Source organism: Branchiostoma floridae, chromosome 9 (assembly GCF_000003815.2).
Source record: "Branchiostoma floridae strain S238N-H82 chromosome 9, Bfl_VNyyK, whole genome shotgun sequence".
Lineage (NCBI taxonomy): Eukaryota > Metazoa > Chordata > Leptocardii > Amphioxiformes > Branchiostomatidae > Branchiostoma > Branchiostoma floridae.
Window position 1 is genome coordinate 1449455 of NC_049987.1, and position 7862 is coordinate 1457316.

General features: G+C 43.8%; 1 long non-coding RNA gene across 1 annotated transcript in view; it reads left to right on the forward strand.

Annotated features, from left to right (window-relative positions):
- The first annotated feature begins 6015 nt into the window (after positions 1 to 6015).
- The window catches only part of LOC118422429, a 4605-nt gene continuing 2758 nt past the window's right edge, over positions 6016 to 7862 (forward strand). The window contains exon 1 of the long non-coding RNA XR_004831893.1: positions 6016 to 6677. This is a non-coding gene — a long non-coding RNA (uncharacterized LOC118422429). The remainder of the gene's footprint in view (positions 6678 to 7862) is intronic.

Here is a 7862-nt window from a genome sequence, read left to right on the forward strand (position 1 = left end):
TCTATTTTACGTGCATAAAAACCCTATTATGGAAAACACTAGAAACACATGTGTCCTCATCAATTATGTAAATTAAGTCATCATTAACATAAAAAGCATGCCATATCTGTCGTACAGCTCTGTCTAAACTACATGTTGTACCTGTATACTAGATATGAAGGAAAGTCGTCTTTTCTTTGTTTAGCTATCCTCTGAAATAGAACACAGTTTTTCCTGCAAGTTCTACGGCTGTCTGCGTGCTCCAAAATCACTCCGATTCCCTACGAGTGCATACGGAGGCGGTCCTTACCACTTACGGATCCCAAAATATTGCATACGTTTTGGCACGTAGACCGCACGTATTTGCACGTACGGCGGGTTGTGCCCTTAGCTTTACGTCACAAGCCACCAAGCATATCCAGGTCAAAAGATAATACAAAAACGGAATTACTACGGAGGATGATACTCAGGCTACCAGAAACGACGGAGATGATTCGATTTGAAAGTTTGACAGGAGAAAGAAGAAACATTACGAAGACAATATATATGTCACCATACTACGTATGGCTGAAATATAAAAAGCGGTTTGTGCCCTTAGCTTTACACAGCTAACATCCTATATGTATTATACATGCTAAAATTATGACGATCCAGTTGAATTATACACACTTGATGTTATTGTGTGCCTCACCAGTGGGATCATCAGTTGATCACCACCCGTCATTGGAAATTTCAGCCCATTAAGATCAATATTCCCTTGGGGTGGGGGGGGCCAGCAGTGCTTGGTACACCACCTCCCACTGGTGAGTTACAGAATGGCTATGTTGCAGCCTTTTTTGACCTGGATGTACTTGTTCCAGATCCATGCAGAACCCGTTTCAGCCGCTTCTACTGCAGCTCTTGTGACAGACTTGATTTCCTTCCTTTTGCACCCTAGCACTCTCAGCCATTTTTGAAAGGATGTTGCAGCAAAACTCCGGCAGCTGACCTCAAATGGGTAGCATGAAGCTTTTAACCCTCTGTCTTTACATACTTCACACAACTCTGCATACTTGGTCAGCTTCCTCTCATGGGCAGCATCTACATTGTCCTCCCAAGGGACAGTCAATTCTCCAATCACCACTTCTTTGGCACTTTCCGACTATATTGTGATGTCAGGACGGAGCAAAGTCACTGCAATTTCTTCTGGGAAGCTCCCTTCACCCTGTAGGTCCACTCTGACTTGCCAGTCATTTGCAGATGAGAGGATACATGGCTTTAGGCTGGTGTCATTATTCCACGGCGGAGCGCCTTCCTTGATGAATGGTACAAAGCGGTCTATGTGGAAAGGGACATCCTCAGCATTGGTGCATTCAACTCTCCTTTTCACAGCCTACATGCTAAAATTATGACGATCCATATTATTAACTTAACTAGATGACTTATTATTCTCGAATTCTTGAACAAAATTTATTCTTGCAATTCAAGAAAAAGCTGCTACTAGGAGGCTCAAACACAATCATGACTTTCTCCCAAATAGCTGGGGGGGTAGTGACCGTGTTTTCAAATCAAGGGTTGAGCTTACAGGGTCATGAAGATTGTAGAGAAGGGATATTCTTAGTTGGCTGTAGTTAGGGCAGTACAGTGAATAATGGGCAACGCTTTCAAATCGGGAGCCACAGCTGCAAGAAGGACAATCGACTAAATTACGTGTGGATAAGCTAAAGTTTAAACTACAAGTCCCGATACGGAGGCGTGTGAGTAAAGCGCAGGCGTACCTGGGCCGTGACTAAATGTGTGTTAAGCGAAGGGCTAATGTTACTAAGTAATTTTTGAATGACGAAGGATTAAGCGACCATACAGCTATATAAAGACCAGTCCAGTGATGTGACCTTTGATAACGTGTTGTGGTACAAGTCGGTGGCTGTAAATTATGTTTGTTACGAAGGTCGTAATGAGTAGAGGCAGAGACTTCAGGAGTGATCAGCTCCTGAAGATGCTGACGAGTGTGACCATAAAAATGTTGTCAGTTAACAAACAAGTTGGCCTACAGTTGGATCTTTCCGGATACATCCAGACTGAAGAGGATATAATAAGTTTTGGGACATCAGGTGGTTGTACACGTGTTTAAGGGACTTGACGATATTTATCGGAGGGAGGGCTGGTGCATAAGGGGGGAGGGCCATTGAAAAATTTTTTTGGCCTGGGGGGAGGGCCATCGAAAATTTTTTTGAGCCGGGGGGAGGGCAATTGAAAAAAAAATTGCCGCAGGGGCCTTAATAAATACAAGCAAAATGTGCCCCTGAAATGCAGGAAATGAAGTTTCAGATGGTCAAGAGTTCGATTTTTCTCTGGACGTCCCATGCGATGGCTTGCGCCTCCGGCGCCCAGGACGCTCCGGCGCTCGTCATTACATTTAGCACAGTCTACCAGCAAAGTTTATCCCTCAAAATGCAGAAAATCGTGTTTCAGAGGGTCCAAATTTCAACATTTCTCCAGACCTACCTTGCGACGGCTCGTGCCTTGGGAACTAGAAATCGTGAAAATACGTTGGGGGCGTCGTCGCCCTCAATAATAAGCTAAAACAATGTGAAGTACTACTAGAAAGGCTACTAAACTTAGCTTAGTCTGCCAGCAAATTTTGCCCATCAAAATTTAGGAAAGATCGTTTTCGATAGTCAAGATTTCAAAATTTTCCCCGGGGAGCATGCCCCCGGACCCCCCAAGGATTACGTCAATATAGTTCCCCCCCCCCCAACATACGAATTTTGCTGCAGCCGCCTCTCGTGTGATTCCATGTTCACGCGAAGTTTACGAAGACTATAGAAACTAAAATTGGCATCAATATCGATCCTGCGTGCATCGTCTTTTTGTAAACGGAATGGTTCACGGACGGCAACGGGATATTATAAAAGACATTACGATGTTTACTTTCGTGACAGCGGGCTCTCTGCTGCATGCCACGTGACGTAATCTTGATGGCGCGAAAATTTTTCGGCAAGTTTGTAGGCTGGCCAAAATAACTCCCGTTTTGGAATGATCAAAGCAGTCTTGAAGCGGTTTTAGTAACGATATCGCTGAAATGTACTCAAGTCTCGTCCAGCTACAAAATTAATTTATTTTCTTTTGTGTAAGTATCGTGCATGTGTAGTGGAAAAGATCGCCGAGGCAATGCCCCTCCCCCACCCGCTTTTCTCTGCGTTGATATGGACGCATAAAATCCACGTTTACTTAACAATTTTTTTTCCTCACAGAATGCGGGAAATTGCGTTTTAGAGGGTCAAAAATCTCAAAATTTTCCGGGGAGCAATCCCCGGACCCCCTAGACCGGTCGGGCCTTCGGCGCTCCGATCCCAGGACGGCCTTATAGCCGTCGGTCTAGCGGAAAGTTCAAGCGCTCAGTTTCGAGATCTTGGGTAACGTTCCCAGTAAGATTTTTTTCACGTAGATTGGAGAAGTGATATCAGACAAGGTAAGTCTTATAACCGCTGCAGTGCGAGTATAACAACATCAAGTGCTACATGTTTGTATACATGTCATCAAAATGAAAAGTCGGCTGTTTTAAAACTTTGGGAGAGATATGCCCCAGCACTAGGCAGCAGGACTCCAACGTGCGTAATTTCTTGACGCGCGGGTCTTGACACCCCGATCGTGGGCCCGTTCAAACAACACTACCGCTATTATTATTGCTAACGTTATTTTATTTAATGATACACAGTGTGTGTAATGGAAAAAGTAAGGAAAAAATTCGGGGGGAGGGCCATTGAAAAATTTTGGGGGGCGGGGGGAGGGCCATAGAAAAATTTTTGAGGGCGGGGGGAGGACAATAGAAAATTTATTTACCAGACCAATTTTGCACTAGCCCTCCCCCCCCCCCCCGGTAAATATCGTCAAGTCCTTAGATACAATTTTTTCAAGGATTTTGGACAAAGTAGGGATACAGGTCAGTAGTTCCCCAGGGTCCCCCTTTTTGAAAGTTGGTACCACATTTGCTCTTTTCCGGGATTCAGGCAAGACTCCGTGGTTTAGGGACAAATCAAAAACATATGCACTTTGGTCAGAGATGTAGGGACATATGGATCTAGATTATCATAGCCACATGCTGTTGATACTTCTTGATCCACTAACACTGGGAAGGACCCCTACTCTTTTGTGTGGCAGGTTCTTTTACGGCTGTCCTCACACACGGGACCTCCGTTTAATGTCCCATCCGAGGGACTTCCCAAACTAGCTAATAAAGTACTCATTTTTATATGAGTGAAGTGAGCAAAGTCATGTAATGTTTACCTTCCCCAAGGGCACAAGATCAGCGACGGATTTGAAGCCGAAACCACTTAGGTCTGAGCAGAACACTATGCATACTTACTCCATACGATATCACTCTACTAACTATCCCTTTACCCCCTTCCCCGACCGTTACCTCTGCTTTGAGATAATTATGCCTATGGCACAGCAATTTTGATCTGGTTCTGCACTGTACCGTATTGCAAGTTAGTGAGAGAAAAAATAGCACCACGGTTTTCATACACAATGCTCGTACTAACATGCTGTAAATGCAGAAATGTTCGAGGTGTTCTTATTCATTATGTTCGGGGTATTTGTAGAATATTTTGCACGTTTCAAAGCATTACAGTGTTGCTGGTATTATCATGCAAATTAGGAACTAACTAATGGTTGATAGCTATTCATTTATATAGACTCGTATATGTATGTATATATGTTAGCTGCATACTGTGAGTATTACCTTCCTATCGTTTAGAAGACAGGAGATAAAAGATATCTTAGGAAATACGGCATGTCCTCCTTAATCATGCAAATTAGGTCAATCCATTGGGGGTAAAGTTTAGCTGTTGATAAGTAACTGCCTTATAAGTTCGGAATTCCTATATATCACCGTTATGGATTCTCCCCACAAAATGTATCGTTTTCTAATTAATTACGCAAGTTATTCAGAGTAATTGCTACTTCGTCGTACTCATCTCCAATCAACCCACACGAGGGTCCAGAAATTCTTAAGTTCTGTTCATTTGTTATTGACTTTAATAAATCATGTTAAAATGTGTTCAAACATGACAGAAAAAGAAGAGGAATACACCCTCAAAGATAATATATTTCCTGTCGGGAAATATGAGATATGATTGGCACTCCACCATGCACCACTACACAACCTCAACCTCCAATAACGTACACCTCGGGCACGTTAAAGAACCTACAACATGTACACTTTCTCGACGTGAATGAATCTGTTATTCTGTCCGGATATGCAGCTTGTACTCTTCAGTTCAAACGTTGGGTGTAACGCCGCCATTAGGCGGTTTGCTTGGTAAGCAACATAAACAAACAACCTGTTCGCCTGGAAACCGGCCAGCAAGATCGGTGCAGACAAGCCATGCTGTACCGTTAGCCCCCACCGGTCAGAAGGACGCAGTAAATTCGAAAAGCTAAATATAGAGCTACAAGACTTTGCTGAGGCCAAAGCAACAACATGATTAGGGTGTTGGGAGGGGGTCAGGAAAGACACAGAAATGCGGGATAATGGAGTTACAACATCTTGCCATTCAAGATAGTACCGAGTCACCTCAGTCTGTGTCGTGTCGTAGGAGAGTCTACCCAAACCCGGCAGGGTTCCCGTACACTGGGCCACGAGTGGGTTTGAACTTGGAGGACGAACGCGTGGAGAAGGACACAGTTTTCTAGCCTATGATGAAATTGACAAGGCATGGTACCTCAACAAAACAAGTCTTTTATTTCTGTATTCGAGAGGTGCCACAAATGATCTTGAGTGTGTGTGTGTTGGGGGGGGGGGGGTCCTTTAGTTTTCTTCCAAATCAAGCAAAAATTGATGAGCCCACTGATATCATCCATAGACCTCGTGTGCCCTAATCTTCCTTGGCGGGCCAGCATCACTCCCAGCACAGTAGAGGTATGCGTAGTACCGGGGTATGCATTTGCAGTTCCAGCTTTAATACCAGGCTAAACAACAGTAGGTGAAGTGAATTTGTAACTCAAACTTTTTTATGATAAGTTATCATTGGTGATACATAATGGAGTTACAGTATCAGAACGTAGTTATTGTTTTGAAGTTAAAGATCCATCAGTTGTGTGAAAAATAACAGTGCCCTGCACATGGTCGTTGTTTGTCGTGTTTTGACTTGTCCTGTCCGCCCAGCAACTATAAATCCATGCCTGGAGCCAAATCTGGCACGTGCGAAAACACCATTTGTACCATCGCCTGTTTTGCAAGCACGGCTGTTTGTTGATCTGGAACAGACCCGAAAACACATTTCTACCATCGCCTGTTTTGCAAGCCCGGCTGTTTGTTGATTTGGGACAGACCTCGGGCCTGTGACCTAGAAACCTTTCAAAGGTCAGTGACTCAATGCTTTCCCAAGGGACCTTATGACCAGTTTTTGGAGAAGACCGAACAGGTTCAAACTGGTTTGATCCCCCCCCGACCTATGGCTTCTCCAATCAGGGAGAAGTTTTAAAACATTTGACCAATAGGACAAAACTGCCCCCCTCCTGTCAATCTTCCGACACTGGGAGGGTCCGGGTATACACTCCGGTCCTTGTCTGTTGACGAGACAGAAGGAGCGGGGCGTCCGAGGCGTTAACATGGGGTTTGGGGTCATCTCAGCTGTAACTTTTCTGGACGTTACGACTGTAGTTTGGAGTCTGTTTCCGCTGCAGATACAAGGACATGCATCACTTCTGACAAGGTATGTTGGTTTGTCTCCGATTGAATGGCCTGTTCCTTGCATTTGGTGCAGCGGAAAGTTATATCATTGAAAGAATGTAGTTTTTGATATTCCCTCTCCGGTTAGATCGGACGTCGGCATTCATTGTGTAGTGTCATTGTCAGATTGTTCTGTGGCCGATACCGTGTATATCTCTCCTAGAATCACCAAGGTCTAGACTTCCAGTTGATGCCTTTGTACATGTACTTGTGTCTGGATTGGTGAATAAGTTCTTCGGTGATGTGATTTCAACCCTTACTTAGCTCTAGGCTTCTGTGTGACGAAGCTTGAAGTGTACGGAGAGGTACATGTACTGCGATACCGCTACTTTTCTTGGCCCTCTAGATCTAGCCAAAATCTGTTTATATTTCATAAATACGAGTTTATCTCCCGCAAGTCAGGTTTACTGTAGTGAGAATGCCGTGCTATTAAACCCAGTCAGATTTTCGAGCTTCGTCAAATTCTACCGCTAGCAAGAGAGAAAGAAAGTCAAACCGTTGTAGCACTTAAGTTGAGTAGACTTATTGTAGACGCCATCTGTTTTTCTAGAAAGGTTTTGCTGGATTCGCGACTAATACGATTAGAAAGCTGTGTTGATTACGGATTTGATGGCCGTTCCGAAATGTAAATATGGAGGGGGAGAGGTTGGATCTTACAAAACCGGAAGTCAAGCAAAAGCAGGATTCAGTTTCTGGGGTCCCAGGGAGGGAGCGAGTCCGTAAACGACCCCGTATGCGCAGATGCCTTGGCGGACATGCATCACTCCTAGCACCGTAGAGGTGCCGGGGAGCCCTCGATGGAAAAGGGAATTTGATACTGAAACTTTTATGATAATTTTAAGATATCAAAAATACTATGCTAAAGTTGCATTGCATGTATCATAATGTAGTCTTTCTTTTGATATCATCAGTTAAGGTCATCGGCTTTGCTCTTGTAAGTTGTAGGTTCTAAATTTTAGTTATTTTATTTTGAGACTTTGTTTTGTTGTTTGATGCGTGATCGATGTGATGGTAATGATTTGTTGTTGTCATTGAATCAGATATTTTGCAGCTCTTTTTTTTCTTTGTACCGGTCTTGTTGTGATTTGATGTCAGTTTAGACGTGTATTTTTGTTCGTTTTCACGGATTGTACATTCTTGTATGACGTGTTATTTTTCGCCCCCCCCC